This window comes from Astatotilapia calliptera, chromosome 1, assembly GCF_900246225.1.
Source record: "Astatotilapia calliptera chromosome 1, fAstCal1.2, whole genome shotgun sequence".
Classification (NCBI taxonomy): Eukaryota; Metazoa; Chordata; class Actinopteri; order Cichliformes; family Cichlidae; genus Astatotilapia; species Astatotilapia calliptera.
In genome coordinates, this window is record NC_039302.1 from 15,150,447 (window position 1) to 15,167,786 (window position 17,340).

At 38.3% G+C, this 17,340-nt stretch overlaps 1 protein-coding gene across 2 annotated transcripts in view; it reads right to left on the minus strand.

Annotated features, from left to right (window-relative positions):
• gpc6a (glypican 6a) overlaps positions 1-17,340 on the minus strand; it is a 146,860-nt gene that overhangs the window by 44,481 nt on the left and 85,039 nt on the right. The window lies entirely within an intron of this gene.

A 17,340-nucleotide genomic window follows, 5' to 3' on the forward strand; every position in this document is an offset into this window, starting at 1 on the left:
CATGTTTTTTTTTAAACTGTAAAATCTCTAGTATTTAAATAAAACCAGATACCTTTACAAAATAAAGTCAGAGAAAGATTAACAAAGACATTTATCAACATGACATTATGTTTCTGGTTACTAGTGCTGAACAGTGTTGGTCAAGTTACTTGAAAAAAGTAATCAGTAACTAATTACTGATTACTTCCCCCAAAAAGTAATCCCATTACATTACTGATTACTTATTTTTAAAAGTAATTAATTACTTAGTTACTTAGTTACTTTTTAAAAACACGATTTACAACCTGAATAGGTGATAAAGCGATAGATCTTTCAGCCCAATTCTACTTTTTCTGCATAATCCATCATACAAAATGTAATCCAATGGAAAAGTCTCTTTTTAAAACTGACTGGAAGAAATTTGTTTAATATTTAAACCTATTTTCTGCACATTCCAGCACATAAAATATTTTTTTTGTGTGTTTACACTCAGTCTTTCAAATAGATGCAAGTAAAACACAGCAGAAAATAAATAAAGTCAAAGACTCAGCGGTCCTGTTGCTCTATTTTCACCTGTAAAGCAGGACTGGAGCAGGCGGAGGTTTACCCTGGTGCAGGTGTGGAAGAATCCGCGAGTTTCTCTGTGAGTTTCCCATTACGTCGTAGCGCACTCGGTGCTTGCTTGTAAGTTTAGGGGGTGTTTTTCGCTGTAAAAAGAAATTTTCTTCCCACGCACAACGGACACTAATGTTTTTGTCACTTTTTATGGAGTCAAACTCAAATTAAGGTCAGTACTTCCACGCTTTAAACGCTGCACGCTCATACTCTCTCTGCACTCGATATATTATCCACTGTTGATCTGCACACAGCTGTTGTCACAACGTCGCACTTGCTAACGTCATTGTCATGAGACATTCTCGCAAAAAATCACGGTTTTAGTAACGCAGTAACGCAGCGTTCCTATGGGAAAGTAACGGTAATCTAATTACCGTTTTTGCAATAGTATTCCCTTACTTTACTCGTTACTCGGAAAAAGTAATCGGATTACAGTAATGCGTTACAAGTAATGCGTTACAAGTAATGCGTTACAAGTAATGCGTTACAAGTAATGCGTTACAAGTTTCACTTAATATTTCTGTTTTTATGTTACATTTTATATTTTAACCATTGTATGTTAATATTCTTTACATATACTATGTATTCTACGGAGCCCCGCAGGGGACATGGGAGAAAAAAAAATTAAGACGAACTAACTCAGGATCTCACAAAACTTTTGCGAGATCTCGCAAAACTAACTCGGGATCTCGCAAAACAAACTCAGGATCTCGCAAAACAAATTCGGGATCTCGCAAAAGTTTTGCGAGATCTCGCAAAAGTTTCAGCCGCATTCTTCTCCCGTTAGCTTTGAGCTAACGGGAGGTCTCGACCGGGAGGAACACTGCTTTCCCGGCACATCGTGCCTCGACCTCCCGGTCGGCTTCGAGCAGGCGTCCGAAGAATGCGGCTAAAAGTTTTGCGAGATCCCGAGTTTGTTTTGCGAGATCTTGCAAACGTTTTGTGAGATCCCGAGATAGTTTTGCGAGATCTCGCAAAAGTCCGTCTTAATTTTTTTTTCTCCCATGTCCCCTGCGGGGCTCCGTAGTATTCTGCCCTGATTACTATGTAATTGTTTGCTGATGCAATAACTATCTGAAAAGGGCCTCATTAGCTTGAAGAGTTTAACTTATGAAGTTGTTAATAAACGTTTCAGATTGGTTATTTTTTCCTTTGACATTTTGCTTGTTTAAGAAGAGAAATCAGACTCACAGGCAGCACACTCAAAGGGCATTTGCAGCATCTCAGACGCCAAAGTTCAGATTTTGACAGACAATGGGGGATTCATTGAGTATGAGTGTTAAATCTGAATTTATTATGAGTCTTTTAAGGATGCTAAACTTAATGACTAAAATGTTACTTTTCATGGGTAAAACTAGAGCTTTGATTTTGATGGGAAAAGGGGAGGCGTCTATATAAGTCCATATAGTGTATGCATTCAGTTTATAATTTGTACTGGAAATTATTTACCATTCGAACAAACATGTCTGTGTTCTATGTTGTCTACTGTATGCCAGGCCCTCACTTTTAAAGCGTACTGAGTGAATACAGACGCAGATAGTCTCCCTCTTCGCTCTGTTAGTGCCTGTGCCTTTGAAAAGCGCTCCTGTTTGTTTACTCTGTAGTCTCAAATTGGGCGTGATGCTTGGTTAGATTTCCATCAGGAGCTGGCTGGAGGTCATTGCAGGGGACCAGCTTCAGTCCTGTGAAGTCTTCAGCTGCCTATGTTTAGCAGAGTACTTCTCTAATGCTTTTGCAAAAAAAAATCAAAATGCCTCGGTGGAATTCAGTGAGAGTAGATGGGAAATTGGCAGCAATTCTGTTACCCATTCCATAAAAGACTCAAAGACCTAAATGATATCCTCAGTGGAGTTCTGACAGCCTATTTTTCATATAGCTTAATGAATATTTGATGGATTGCGAGTATGAGTCAACCATATGAACTGTTAAGAGGGGGTTAGTTGTACATGCTTAAATGACTTCTGATAAAATATAAAATACAAGAACTTTAGAAAATATATATCTTGAAACCGTGAATGATATTAAAGTTCATGTACTGTTTTAATTGTTTTGTTTAGTTTCTAAGTGATACCATTGACACCACTACCCTTCACTGCCATGCAGTCTAAGTGTTTTGGCTTGCTTCATGTCCTAGACCCAGTTAGTCAGGTTTAAATGGATAACGGGAAGCTTGCTACCTATTCTGTTTGCAATTCTTCTGCATTTCCCAACTTATATAGAGTTTAAGCACAAATACTTTGTGAATCTAATCAATGGAAGTCATTCTGTGACCAGAGTTGGTTGTGTTGAAACAGGACCTTAAATAGAAAAAAAATTATTATAATATATAATTATAATATAGTCTGTAGGTGATCTGCATACATTTAAAGCTAAATATGGGGTCTATTTCTAGTTCTGTTTTCACTGGTACCCCTACTTGGTACATCCTAAACCTGCATCATCATATACTGTAGCAGATTATACACGAGCATGAAGTTGTGAAAGTTGTGGCAAATGGGGGGAAAAGGACTGGGTATAGTGATGGCCACACTTACTGGCTTCACGTATTCACGGCTGCACAACTTAAATAATCAAAACACTAGGTATTTAAAAACCAGATGATGAGTACAGCCACTGATAAGATAACTCGCCGTCATTGGCTTTTCTTTGAAGCGCACAGGCTTTGGAAGTTATTCTACAATAGTCTGCTTAATGCCTTTCATTTACCAAACAGAGCTGCTGTGTGATTGTGGCAGCACAATCACTGCTGTTAGATCACACATTTAGATGACTGTAAAGAGACACCCTAGAGTAAAGAAAAGGCCTTTAGTATAGTCAACTAATCCATCCAGTGCCATGGTACTGGGTCGTAGAGCTGGTACGAAAATTGTAATATGATGTGACATCCATCCATCCATCCATCCATCCATCCATCCATCCATCCATCCATCCATCCATCCATCCATCCATCCATCCAGGGCATTGTTTGGTTTTAGCACTGTTTATGGTTATGTGAATGATATGAATTTGCACTGAGCTGCTTACCTCCTATAATTTGAAAAGTACTATTAGTATCACCACACCATCAAACATACCACTGCGACACAGGGTAGGGTCATCAAGACTGTGCAGCAAAGAAAAGAAAAGAAAAGTCCTGAAAGTTAACTTTAAATGCGGCCAGGATCTGGACTTTATTGAAAATGGTTCAGTAAGTGATTTCTTTCTGGAAATGCAATTTCAAGGCTTCGAGACAACAAAGACAATGTTGACTTTTATGTTATTCAGATTTCATTCGTGGGGACATTTTCCCATCTACTGACCACCAGATTCACATTATGAACAAATGTTTAAACAAAGTTGTAGAAATATGTGATTTACATCCAAATGTTTTGGCAGGGAACACCTCCCCGGGTAACTTCAAAATGCCTTTGAATGCAAAGGTCCCAAAAGTAGAAACACAAAGAGATTTGCAGTCATTTCTGTTTCTGCTTTACTCTTTTTGAGATTTCTGGCAATGACAAAAACTAATTTTTCTTCATAAATTGTTTTATAAAGGGTTTTTTTTTGCTACTGCAATTATCTGATAGGGATCTTCTGTAATTTGGCCTTAGTTTTAGTAAATAAAAAAATATATAATTTTTCTAACAAATGAACAATTGATTTGTACTACTATTCATCCATCTATCCATTGATAGACACAGTGGGCTGTATTGGCATGGTTATTTATTGCTTCCTGCATGGTGCCAACTTTGCTTCAGGCAGCTTGCTCGGTGATTTTCTAGCAGAAAACTCTCCCTTTTTTGTCACTCTGTGGGATTTGGAAAGACTCCAGCAAACTACCTGCAGAGTCCCTCGGTACACACAGCGGTCGTGGATGAATTTGTGAAAATCAGCCACTATGATGAGAAGCTGAGAATGTTGAGAAGCAAAAAATAAAGAATTGTAGTAATAATTAGCACAATTATTAATAACTTTTAATAACTTTAAAAATGGATTTGGGCGTAAGTTTATTTTTTCACTGGTAGATTAAACTGAATCTTTTTTATTTTTGTTATTTTAAATAAGAAGGGCATTTTTTCCAGACATCATCAATAAGTTTAAGATCTGGTATAATATACACAGCATGTGTTCTCTGGTTTCATTAAAACAAACAAACAAACAAACCACAAATTAATAATTTTAGGACACTGAACTAATAAATGACGAAACACGACACTGTTCCCTTCTACACTGCGTTCACAATTTAATGTGTGAGTTCAGGAAAACACACATTTTGATTTTTCTGTGTTTCTTTACATGTGATACTGTGACATTTTTAAGCCTTTATAGGTAGCAGCACAAATGAGATTCACCTGGGTTAGTTAAATTACTGAAAAAAAATCTATGTTAAAATGGGACTTGTTCATAATGATTTCTCTTCTTATTCATTGACTACCCCTTGAATCACACTCTGGTTTAATTGGTGGAACATATTGGACTTTTTCACACCACATAAGCCAGACTGGCCCAAGTGAAAAAAAAAAAGGGGACAGCTCACTGGGCTGTGCATGACTGCTCTGGAGTCGGTGGGAGGAGTGTCAAGTCAAATGTACGGAAATGATCCCTTCAGGCCATTCATCCCTTCTATTCATGTGTGACCTACTCCTACTCTATAGGGATTAAAACAATATCACTGTCCCAACTAAGAATGAGATGTAGATTTTATTTTGTAAAGTAAAGATGAGTTTACTAACACATATTAGGGTGCTGCAATAGTTTATAATAAACAAGTAAAGCGGAGATTCTTTACATTTAGTCTACATATTGTTGTAGCCCTTGTTAAATCATAAATTGACTGATTAACTACATATTTTGGAAAGCTGGGGTCAGTTTTATACCCAGGCTTGATTACTTCCACAATGGCTGAATAAAAGACCTCAATAAGCAACACAACATGTTACGATCTAAAGAAACAGCTAAGAAACAAAGTTATTGACATCTATCAGGCTGGAAAGGGTTACAAAGCCATTTCTAAGCTTTGGAGTGAACTATGGTGAGAGCCATTATCCACAAATGGTGAAAACGCAGTGGTGAATCTTTCCATGAATGGTCGGCCACAATTACTCCAAGAACACACTGACGACTCAACCAGGAGGTCACAGAAGAACCCTGAACACCCGCCCTCTCACATCATCTATAATTGACTGAGACAGGACTCTCTTCCAGACACTCTAAACCAAGGCACAATGTACATTCCAAATTCCTTTAACTTTAACTTTAATTTTAAATAGGTTTATATTGTCTATCCTGTAAAATAGTCAGATGTCTATTCATACAGGGAATGCAGAATTATTAGGCAAATGAGTATTTTGTCCGCATCATCCTCTTCATGCATGTTGTCTTACTCCAAGCTGTATAGACTCAAAAGCCTACTACCAATTAAGCATATTAGGTGATGTGCATCTCTGTAAAGAGAAGGGGTGTGGTCTAATGACATCAACACCCTATATCAGGTGTGCATAATTATTAGGCAACTTCCTTTCCTTTGGCAAAATGGGTCAAAAGAAGGACTTGACAGGCTCAGAAAAGTCAAAAATAGTGAGATATCTTGCAGAGGGATGCAGCAGTCTCAAAATTGCAAAGCTTCTGAAGCGTGATCATCGAACAATCAAGCGTTTCATTCAAAATAGTCAACAGGGTCGCAAGAAGCGTGTGGAAAAACCAAGGCGCCAAATAACTGCCCATGAACTGAGAAAAGTCAAGCGTGCAGCTGCCAGGATGCCACTTGCCACCAGTTTGGCCATATTTCAGAGCTGCAACATCACTGGAGTGCCCAAAAGCACAAGGTGTGCAATACTCAGAGACATGGCCAAGGTAAGAAAGGCTGAAAGACGACCACCACTGAACAAGACACACAAGCTGAAACGTCAAGACTGGGCCAAGAAATATCTCAAGACTGGTTTTTCTAAGGTTTTATGGACTGATGAAATGAGAGTGAGTCTTGATGGGCCAGATGGATGGGCCTGTGGCTGGATTGGTAAAGGGCAGAGAGCTCCAGTCCGACTCAGACGCCAGCAAGGTGGAGGTGGAGTACTGGTTTGGGCTGGTATCATCAAAGATGAGCTTGTGGGGCCTTTTCGGGTTGAGGATGGAGTCAAGCTCAACTCCCAGTCCTACTGCCAGTTTCTGGAAGACACCTTCTTCAAGCAGTGGTACAGGAAGAAGTCTGCATCCTTCAAGAAAAACATGATTTTCATGCAGGACAATGCTCCATCACATGCGTCCAAGTACTCCACAGCGTGGCTGGCAAGAAAGGGTATAAAAGAAGAAAAACTAATGACATGGCCTCCTTGTTCACCTGATCTGAACCCCATTGAGAACCTGTGGTCCATCATCAAATGTGAGATTTACAAGGAGGGAAAACAGTACACCTCTCTGAACAGTGTCTGGGAGGCTGTGGTTGCTGCTGCACGCAATGTTGATGGTGAACAGATCAAAACACTGACAGAATCCATGGATGGCAGGCTTTTGAGTGTCCTTGCAAAGAAAGGTGGCTATATTGGTCGCTGATTTGTTTTTGTTTTGTTTTTGAATGTCAGAAATGTATATTTGTGAATGCGGAGATGTTATATTGGTGTCACTGGTAAAAATAAATAATTGAAATGGGTATATATTTGTTTTTTGTTTAGTTGCCTAATAATTATGCACAGTAATAGTCACCTGCACACACAGATATCCCCCTAAAATAGCTAAAACTAACAACAAACTAAAAACTACTTCCAAAAACATTCAGCTTTGATATTAATGAGTTTTTTGGGTTCATTGAGAACATGGTTGTTGTCCAATAATAAAATTATTCCTCAAAAATACAACTTGCCTAATAATTCTGCACTCCCTGTATTAATGTACAGAATTCAGAATCCCCCCCCCCCCCCCCCCCCCCCCCATTGTACATAACCCCCCATTTTTGCACATGTCAAGTAGCGTGTCATTTCACTGTGTGTTATACTTGTATAACTATGCATGTGACAAATAGAGAACCTTGAACCCTGAACAAAATGTAAAGAACTTGTGTTACTTTTCCAAGTTAAGGTTCATGATTCAACAATAAGAAAAAGACTGGACAAAAATGGCATCCACTGGTTTCAAAGAGAAAACCACTGTTGCCCAGAACGAACACAAAGGATCATCTTATATTTGAACCACGAGACTTGTGGCAAAATATTCTTTGGACTGTCGAGACAAAAGCTAAAGTTTTTGGAAGGTTTGAGTCTCGTTACATCTGGTGTAAAACTTTGCACAGCATTTTAAAAAAAGAACATCATACCAACAGTTAAACATGGCAGTGGTAGTGTGATAGTGTGTGACTGCTTTGCTGATTTAGGACGTGGACGAACTCCAGAAATCGATGGGACCATAAATTCTGCATTCAGTACGTCCGACCATCAGTTTCTACCCTGAAGCTCATCTGTATTTGAGCTGTGCAATGGGAAAATAATGTGAAACACACCAATCCACCTCTCAGTGGCTAAAAAAAAACAAAATAAAGCTGTTTGAGAGGCCGAGTCAAAGTCTGGACTTAAATGAGACTTAGATGCTTTAGTGCAGAGTTTCCCAAAGTGGGGGGCCCGCCAGACAGGGCTCCCACACAAATGCAAAGCAGAAGATGAAGCATCGCCAAATATGTTTCCAAACCAACTTCCTTCCAAGCAAAATACAAGAAAATATGATGACTGTGTAGCCTTTGGCTTCACCTGCACAAGTGACAAGGTAGGTCTCCCCGACAGAATTACTTTTCTTTGCAAGATCTCACAAAAGTTCATCTTAATTTTTTTTAATCTCCCATGTCCCTTCCGGGTCTCCATATTAAACAAAGGGGGGCCTAGCAAAAAAAAGTTTGGGAACCGTGGCTTTAGGGTGACCTTAAACAGCCGTTCATGCTTAAAAACCGTACAACGGGGCTGAATTAAAAAAATTTCTCCAAAGAAGAGTGGCCTCATTGCCAGCTATCACAAGTGCTTGATGGCAACTTCTGCTGCCAAGGTTGCTACAACCAGTTATTAAATTTAGGGACAAATTACTTTGTCACACAGGGTCAAGTAGGTAGGTCCTTAATAAGTGAAGTCATCATTTAAAAAACTGCATTTTATATTTACTCAGGTTATCTTTGTGCAATATAAAACTCTGTTTGATGATTTAAAACATTTAAGTGTGACAGATATTCAAAGGTGGTAGACACTTTCTCACAGCGCTGTATGTTTCCAGTGATCATTTGTTAATAGTTTGTTTTTGCAGCAACTGCCCATCAGGAATTAATATGAATTAATGAAGGGACTATTCAGCTGTACTAAAAACGATGAACACAATGCTACACATTACCCATAAATATATGCCTGCCTAGTGATTCAGGGTTGCAGTGATGAAAATGTAAAGAATAACTTTCACCATCCGCTGGTGCAAACTGCAGAAAGTGTCTGCACACAAACACTCCAAGCTGATGTCGCGAAGCTGTCTTTCTCCACATGCCTGAGCTCATCATGAAAGGTGTCACAAAAACAGCACGTAGATTGTTTACTCTAAATTCTAGTCGACAAATATATCACAAAGTGGTGGCAAACGGATATGATTAACCTAAATTTATTCACAACTTCATGTTTTGGTTGTAATCGTGATGAATGAATGAAGAATTCCCGAGTTAGATCGCTCCCTTTGAACAAGTCTTTTGGTTGACATAGTAAACATGGCCAGTAAACAGTTCCATAATCATAAACAACAATGCTGCCACTTTAATATGGAAAGAAGCGTCAGGGGCAAATCACTGCGTCACTGCACTCGGGGATCGCTGTTTATATGCTTTGCTTTTTTTGACAAACCATGCTGGCTTTGTTCAGTGGCGGAATGGCTCACCTAAATACAACAGTGCACCTGCTGTCTCCTTTCATTTCTTGTTCGATCACAGCACATAATTGCTAGTCAGCACCTGCTAAGCATTCATGATGTGGGAGTGCCTGTGAAAATACAAACATATGTACAGAATTTTTGATCTTCCTGTTTAAACTCTCAGTTCCGCCGTGTTGTAGAGGTGCAATGCTAAATTTTAACATAAAATAAACACGAGGCAGATGACATATGAGGGCCTTACAAGACTGACTGGGAAAAAGCCATGGAATAATCTTTGCCCACAGGGCTCATTGATCTGCCTTTGAAGAGCTGAGAGGATGAGAACATACAGACATGCCAATGATTACACATTAGGGTTCTGCAGTTGTGTTTCACAGTAAAGTGACACATTTGTGCTTTATTTGAAGTATGACAGGATAAACTGACATGCACATGTTATGTAATATTCATCATCCTTCCTTAAAGACATTCATGGTAACACTCGTGTTTGTGACGATAAGCCTCAACCTTCTACTATCACTTCCACAGAACCTATAGGATTGCCTTGAAGAAGTCCAGCTTCAATCATCATTGGACTTTACCAGAACAGCTTTGCATGTTTCACAGCTCCAAAATCATTATTTATCTTATGCTAGCTCTTCATGCAGCACCTCACTTCATCCTGAGTCTGTAACAAGCCATCTCTTTGTAGCTCCATCTCTCTCTTTTCTCTGATTTCCTGCTGCTTTGCCTCGTTACAGCAGCACTGCCTCGTCTGTTGCTTGTGTGCAGGCTCTGAAAACAATCTGCAAAAATACTATAAAATATAAGTTCCTGATTAAAATGGTCACTTCTCAAATCCATCCACTTATGTTTGAGACTGAGTCTGATCCGGAACTTGAAAGCTGACAGCACATGCGCAGCCTAACCGAAAAACCTACTCCATACTCCATATTTCCTGCCTTAATGGACAAGTGCATTGGCTTGAGGCTGAGGCTAAAAACTGACTGACAAAAAGAAACTGCACCCACTGTAGTATAGTGCTTTTTTCCCCAAAAATGGAAAGCAAATGTAATTTTACTTCATAACCAACAAAACTTATAAAGTAGTCCTAAACAGAGCAGCAGAAAAACGTAGGATGCAGCAGGTGGTTGCTGTGTTAAAAAATAAAAACGCATTTAGAGCAGCTTTTGGCTGAAAGAGATAAGATGTACATACACTGACCTTATTTGAAACTATAGGTATCTAACATTGTAACAAACGAAAGAAAGCAAAATCGTTCCACTTTAAAATTGTGCCATCTAAACCAAACAAAAACAAAGCCAAAACGATTACGCTATCACATCATTTTCCTGTAACATTTTTTTCTAATGTGCAGCTGTAAGAGGTGAATCAATTACAAAAGATTCACTACCCTGCCAACATTTCTGTCTGTCTTTTAGCAGCCTGCACAGCCAGTCTCTCAGGCACTTACAGCTGGATTGTAGCTCAGTAGCAACACCAACAAATAATTCTTGATAGGACCTTTTTCAGTTTGTTTGGCTTTCAGCTATTTCTGGTTTACTTTAGCTCATCTGACACCTCAAATACCATGTCTCTTCTTCCACCAACTCTAATGTCTTTTTACATTGGCAATTTTTCTGCTTTTCCAGCTGCAAGAAAATAAAAACCCAATTCTGCTGCCTCTCTGTTAATTTTCCTGTTTTTTGCAGGGAAACAAATGTATACTGGTAAAGGAAACATTAAGAGCAGATGCAATGCTCACTGTGATGGATAACCCAAAAAGTAACTATATTACCAAGGGCTTATGTTCCCCAGTTTCATAATCTGCTTACACACATCAACCTCACTGCACGCCTCACCCACGTGCAGCAAGTTTCAGAGCTGAAATTTTCACACTGGTGAACACAGCACTTTGGGAACATAAGAATGGCCTCTGCATAACAAATTAAACTCAAGCTCAAAGCATGTTGCTGTTAAGTGAAGGAATTGAATATGATACTGCAAATCTGCAGTGCCCCAAAAGTGGTAGGCGTCATCTTTGGGAAATGGCTACTCTGATTAAAATTTCAGTGGAACAACTGGGACGGATCAGTCGATAAGCAGATTGACAGGTGTCGTTAAACAGAACCAGGATGGATTTTTCTTTACTTTCAGTGTTTTTAAGTTAAGCTAACTGACTTTATTTTACCATCTTTATTTTAATGAATTATTCCTGTGGAGTCTGATTTGGCCACAACCTTAATAAATATGCAAAACAATATGCTCCACAGTAAGTAACAATATGTCTTCAGCAAATGTGAAATTGGAGGATAAAAACTTGCAACACTCAATATGCCTGTGTGGATGAAATCAGTTAAATAAATCATACAGCTTAGTTAATTCAGAATATTACAAAAACCACTCGCTGGTTGTAAATATAAAGGGCATTGGTGTTAGCATTCGTGCCAGAGATGCAGGAAAACAGTACTCTGCAGATCCTGCAAAGCCAGTAGCAATTACAAAGAAAAGACATTGTTTTTTGATGATGCTGGGGATATGGAGATCACTTCCACTCGGCTAAGTGAGTCATCCAGCCTTTTCAGCTCTTTGACAGGCAAAAAACTCCACCAGCTACCTTGTTTGTTCCTGTCATGTCTGTTACTGAGACTGTAATGCTTGATACTTGTTCGAGTGCCCGTGTGTCTGTATGTGTATGTGTATGTGTGAGTGTGTGTGTGTGGTTTAATTTAGAGGTACAGTACTTATGGCATACTAGCATGAATCTTAAATCTTCTAGAAAAAACTAACTTTGGTTTGTGCAGAACTGAGCACAGTTACACAGCTATATCATTTAAAGCACCGACACACTGTTCATCTTCATGATTTCAAAGAGATCGCGGAAAGTCTTCCTTGGAGGAAGGAGAAAACATTGGCTTCATGAACTGTGGGTTGTGGGAAGGTACAGTTACATGGGGACCCAATCCTAGCAATTAAAAAGAAATGAGCAAATAAAATCAATGAGGATCACTTACGCTGTGGTGTCAAAGGACTCACCAGAGGACAACACAAGTCTATATCTTAATTAGGAGAAATAATGTGTTTATGGGCCCAGCACAGAGGAAGAAGTTGGCAAACTACAATGGTCTTTACAAATCACACCAAATTTAAAGCTAAAAGAGTTAATTAATTCCACTGGACATGCTTTTAAGTATGTTTACTAATCCCTGTTCAGCCACACATCATCACTGTAACAGTTTTTGTGTAAAGCTCTTCATTATTTAGTGGGGGGGTGCAAAAATATGCAAATTTGAACTCTGCTGAACTTTGTGGGTGCAGCCAACTGAAAACTGTTCACAATAACAAACAGAGAGACAGAGAAAAACCCAGCCTTTCTTTGGTTAATTATTTCCATACCTGCATTGTATAGTAATAAGCTTACAATATACAAATATCAGATATAAAACCTCAATAAAAATAAAAATATTTATTTATTAGCTTAATTTAAGCAAGCAGATGTGACTGCAAATGAGCCTGAGTCTCTCAGTGGTAGTAAAGTGCTGCTACCAGCAACAGCAATGTGGATAAAGGTGCATGCAGCATCATCCAGGGCTGAAATATGAAAGAAATGCAGCTTCTGTAGTGGCCACTTTAGAGATGCTCTAAAAGCAACTGAATCCTAATAGGCTCCATCTTAAAATACCCAGCTAAGCTTATTAAGAGTCATGTTTATAGCTTGGTACAAAAGGTCTCAGTCACACCAGGTTGAAAAATGTGTATTCCCTAAACAAAAAAGCTGCTTTTGAGTTCTTTGTTTGGAAGCCGATTGCTGACATCACCCATAGTTTTCATAAAAGATGCCAACTTGTCTGACAGCATTCACCATTTTACTCTCTAATGTTGGCCGATCAGAAAGTCTAGAACCTAGGAGGGAAAAAGTTAAAGATGACAGTTTCTAAATGGAGGGACAGTAACTGTGTGTCTATATGTAACTCTAAGTGTATATTTTGTCTATATCCGCCATTGTAGAAATTCATCTCATGTAAACAATAACGTGGTGCACAGGGCGACGTCAACAAGCCCCACACCTTTGGCGTTGCGTGACTAAATCTCAGTTTTCCTCATCCACATGTAAACGCAAAAACAAAGTTTTCGAAAATCTGTGGCAGGAAAATCCCAGTTTTCAGTGATCCAAAATGCCGTTTACATGTGGACGAAAGGCCCAAACGGAAAGAAAAAGCTGCGTTTTCAAAAATACCCATGTACATGTGGACGTAGCCTGTAACTGTAAAATTGTATCAACTCTTAAAAGCTAGCTAACTAAGCTAATATAAGCAGCAGCAGCAGATTGAAAGTTGTGTCTAAATGACCCTGATGTTTATAGTTGGTTAGCCGTTGTTTGTTTAGCAGTGTTTTGTGGCCAGGTTTGCAGATTCAGTTGCATTTTTAACATGAAGGAATGAAACAGTAAGTATGTCGAGTGTAACTGGTAATATTAGCTAGGGTTGCTGGGGCATTGAACAAGAACATTAAACTAGAATTAGGCTAATTAGCTGAAAATACTGAAGCCACCCATCAAACTCTTTTCATGTTAAGACTGTGAAATGTGAAATCCAGTGACAAGCCTGACATTTGGAGTTAGAGCCGCAAAGCAATTTTTAAATCTCCTATTTGAGAAAGAGGTTAACAGTCAATTATTATCTGTCTCTAATTTTAGCCACATGTAGCTGAGACGGTTATGTTACACTGATAACATTTGCTTGTCAAAAATGACGTTGTTCACGATGTAGCCTGAGCCTAAAAAGCTACTGTAGAGTTTGAATAATAGGATGCGTGTCCCTTCCTCTTTCTCTCTCTCGCCGTCTCTCTGAGGGTATTTTAACAAGGTGCTGACAAGAAAAATGATAATGATGTGTCTGTCATGATGCAGAGCCGGGTAAATTTGTCACAATGGCAGGTGACTGATGGTCTAGGATCATCCAACGGCCAAACCCTGAATTCTTTCCCTGAACACACACGCAGACACACACGTGTAGACACACACAAAAATCACTCAGCACGGGTAGCTACAAGCAGGTAAATCACTTTCTTCCTCAGGTTTATCCTCATTGTTCATGAACTGCCTGTCTTTTTTTTTTCAGCCTGCAAGTGACAATGTCATTACAGTAACCTTTACAAAGTGTAAACTACTGTACTGTGACTGTAACTTTATATGTATGAAACCGATGCTGTGATCATTCTTCTTCTGCATAGCAATATGTAGGCTACATCAAAGTATTCACCAAGGTCGTTACTGTTTCAATGCTACACAGATTTCTGCTTTAATGCTCGCATAGATACAATGTGATGCTGACATCTTAACATGCAAACTGCTTTTTTTAATGTATCCAATAAAATCAGCAGTTGGTGTTAATTTGTTTGATTGCCAATATTTTAGTTTCTAATCTCATGGTGAGGCATTGTCAGTGTTAAGAGACATTTTAATGGTTCTGTAAAGCATTTAGAGCAATCTCTCTTCTTTTATTCAAAACGAAGGCATAGGCTATTTTCACAGCAGTTACTCTGATATGAAAGGGTAGGTAAAACCCAACTGTTATAAGGACATTATGAAGGTTATGCGCTGCGTTTATCCGCTATTTAATGTCAAAATGGCTGCTGGGAAAAAAAAAACTTGTGTAATCTAGATAGAACGAAAAATATTTCACCACCTACTCTTACATAGTACCACTGCGATACTGTCTTTTAATACTTACAATATTAATACTTAAATAGGGTTAGGTTAAAAAATATATAACAAGGTGTAAAGAGCATTGCATAGATTTGATATATTTAATCTATGTTATGCTTGACCTATTGGCTTATTTTATAGATTAAATATAATATTGAATTAATTAATTATTCAACAAAAAAACCCACAACACCAAAACCATCATCTGACAAACAAACAAGAATAAAATTACCAAACCGTGTTTTACATTTTCCACAATTCAAAAGACACAACATATCTTATGGCAGATAAATTGTGATTGTCAGATGTGACACAACTTTTATGTGCCGAGAGAGAAAAGACTGAAGTCACTGTGAGTTTTGTGTTTGGTGACTGAGCAGACATGCAAAGAACATTTCCATAAATATTTAAAGAGAAAGTAGGAAAGCAAAGCTGTTTTCATACAGTGATGGAGTCATGCTTATTAAAATCTGCCTTTCAAGGTTTAGATACACTAAAGTGCAATATAACACGTAGCCAGAACCTGATTGTTGCGACAGGATTTTATTTCTATTAGTCTAAATGACACGTGTATTAAGTTTAATAATGTTAATGTCAGTAAGGTTGCAAATCTACTGGCATTTAGCGAAGTCTGGTTAAGCCAAAGTATTTTCAGTATAAGAAAAATCCTTCTCAGGAAAGAAGATTAAAAAGAAAAAACTTCAAATGATAAATTATTCAAACCCAAAAAACTGAAAACACTTGGCCTGCCAGTTATTACCTGGCAAATAAACCAAAGGTAAAAACAAAATGTTCACAAATTTTGTCCATTATTTCTGTGCTCTTCAATGTAATTACAGATCACATTTCCATGGTGAATATCAGACATACACGGCATGTAAGAAATGACATTATGATTTCATTTTAAGCCACAAAGCCTGTCTTACAGCAGAAGGGCTCTGGCACCAATTCACCTTAATGTTACTAACTACATCTGTGCCTTTTTCTGTCGTGACATGTCAAAATGACCATCATTAAAAATAGATGTTACAGGCGTATTGGTACTATTAAGTATTGTGTGTGAATATATATATATATTTTTATTTTCTTGCTGTGTATTGGAGTGTTAGGAGCACTACGCTTGCAAACACATTAGTAACTATTTTACGTGCCAGAAAAAAAAAAATTGTTTTTCTTGGTAGATTTGGTATAGCAAATAAAAATGTAGATTTATTGGTTTGATTTTAATGAAAATAAAGAAACAGCACTTTATACATGCTTTTTTTTCTCCTCTTTTACTTGCTGTGGAATACTAAAACAGCCTTGAGCTTCTCCTGTGGTCATACAACTACTGATAACATCAATGGTATCAATAGTGACATTTAAACATGAGCAAGGTCCACAGGTAAATGCCACTGGGGGTTCTTCAAGGCTTTTAATCTAACCTCCCTTAATAGTTGATGATTTGAAAGGAGGACAATGACAGATTGTGTAGGGGTTCAATCCATAAATTTCTATAATGTAAAGATATGCTTCAGTGGTGAGAACTGACCTGTGATACATTTAGAAGTTGTCTCTGAAAGGCAGATCAATATTTCTTGTGAGCTGCATGGTAAGCAAATTGAAGTACAGTACTTTAGCAACAGATAACAAATACAAAATGTCACCAGACATCAAAAACAAATCTTTTGTAGCAAAAAATAAACATCCCCTGGGTTCTGCATTTCTAATTATAATACAATGAAACACACTGGCTTTCCAAAGCAAAACCCATGTCTGCACAAAAAAAGTGATTTAGAATAAAAAAAAATACACTTTTTCTGACACCCCAAGGGTGTTTGGGTCTAACTAGATTCATCATTCTGTTGCAACAACAGCTTTTCCCATTACTGTCAAGCACATCATCCCTTTGCGACAATAGATTTTCCTCTTCACAACCAAACAAGACACTAACTTTTTAACACATGTCATAAAGCTGTGAGACATCTCATTCAGTGCATGGGGGCCCATGTTGATCTGAGACTTCAGACGTGCCATCGGAGAGAACAAACGGTTCGTCATCTCATGGTTTCTCAAATGACAGGCTTGTCACAAAACAGCGAAAAGCTTAGATGTGCAGTTCACTTGACACACAGTCTTTGGGGATGTCTCTTAAAAAATGGTGCCCCATTTAAAAAAAAAAAAAATCTGTTAGTGTGGGTGGGAGGATGGGATTGGGGTAC